General features: G+C 40.9%; 1 pseudogene; it reads right to left on the bottom strand.

Annotated features, from left to right (window-relative positions):
* Positions 1-429: 429 nt before the first annotated feature.
* LOC100474239 lies at positions 430-1,048 on the bottom strand (annotated as a pseudogene).
* Between the last annotated feature and the right edge of the window lie 676 nt (positions 1,049-1,724).

Raw genomic sequence — 1,724 nt, 5'->3', positions numbered from 1 at the left:
TTCTCTAGTGACAATTAAATTGGTTCTTAGCAAAAAACAAAAACAAAAACCTCTTTAAGGGCAAAATTCACCTCACTGGAGTTTTGACCCTGAAGTTCAACAGCAATCACGAAGTCCACAGTCTTATTGGCAAAACTGATACACAGTGTCTCTAACTCACTACGCTCAAGGTTAAGAACATATTCTGTTTTTACATTTTACTGGAATTTTACATGTTCAATTCATGATTTTAAATCTCTACGTTCTCATTCCTCCAAATTGTCTGAAGACACAGTGTGCCACAGACTTAAGACTTTCGTTTTTCCCTCTATTTTCTTTACAGAAAAATTTTCCAAGTGTCTACATGTTCTGGAAGGGGAATTTTTCGGAGGTGGCCCCTTCTTTGGAATAGTTCAACACCATCAGTCCTTTGAAACAAGGGGAGGGGGGAAGAGTATAAGGCTGAAAGACAGGGTTCATCTGGTAAGTTTTATCTTAACCATTATAAGCTGGATAGTATAAGAATGAGGCCTTTTTTTAGCTCCAAATGTCTGAGTCTTGGTGTGGAAACTGAGTACTTGGCTGTCCCCCACCACACCTCTCTCAGAGTGGGACTGTCAGGGAAGTCTTGACTGGGGAGTATCTCGTAAACTGCCAGGCACTCAGTTCATTTTGGGCTTGTTCCTGTTTGTCTTTAGTCTGTTCCAACTCACCTTTCCTGTTTAGGAAGAAACAAGCTGATCACTGGGTCTACCGTTGTTGATCTCAGGCAACGCTAGGCTATTGGACTTGCTTGAGGTGCTGGATTTGAGTAGGACACTCTTGTTCCCCTTGCTCCTTGGTTGCTAGTTGCATTTCAAGGATGTTTGCCTCATTGTTGCTTTAGTGTTTCTTCAGACTGTCTTCACTCAGTTACATCATTGGAATTAAGATCTGTGTCCTTGCCCTCCAAAGCTTGGACATATGTTTCATATTGCTTCCTTCTTAGAGTTAACTCATCTCGTGGCATAACCGTGAAGTCTGTTTCACTCAGTCGAACCTTTTTGGAAACAGGTTCCTCCATGGTCATCTTGTATACTCTCCAGATAGAGGCTGCGTTGGCACCACCCAGTCACCTAGGTCGAGGCCACCAGCCCTCACTACCGCTGACTCCCCATTCCACTCCCCACCGCAGCCCCAGCACTCCCCTTTCTTTGCCAAGGCATAATTTTTGAAAAGGAAGATTATTAATAGTCTTAATGCTAATTATTGACACCCTCAAAATCTTCGTGTATGAGAACTCGAAAATATAGTTAGCTGTTTCGCTTTTGTTTAAGACTATGGAGAATGCAAGTGGTAGAGGAAGCCTGAGTTCACCTTCATAATATTTGAAGTTCTCTAGGTAAACATTCTCTGTGGGATATAATTGGCTAAGTTTTCATGACTGGGCTCAGAGGTGGTAGTAGGAAATGTAACAGGGCTCCCCATAAGTATTTTAATCAAGACACATGATGCATAATTGAACACAGTTTACTTTCTTCATATCATGACTGTACTTTGCTTCCTTCTAAACTCTTTGGGACACATAGTTTTGAATGGTGATAACTGATTAAAGCAATTTGGCAATAAATGCTATAATTCAGGGCAACAAGGACATAATGTCTAGACAAAATAGTGTCATAAAATGTGTAGGAAAAAATCATGGCCTTGACTGAGGTTCTGCATAATTAATGCAGAATTTCACACTGTTGAACCTTGAATTTTCT

Source organism: Ailuropoda melanoleuca, chromosome 10, assembly GCF_002007445.2.
Source record: "Ailuropoda melanoleuca isolate Jingjing chromosome 10, ASM200744v2, whole genome shotgun sequence".
NCBI lineage: Eukaryota > Metazoa > Chordata > Mammalia > Carnivora > Ursidae > Ailuropoda > Ailuropoda melanoleuca.
This window is presented reverse-complemented; position numbering and strand designations above follow the sequence as displayed.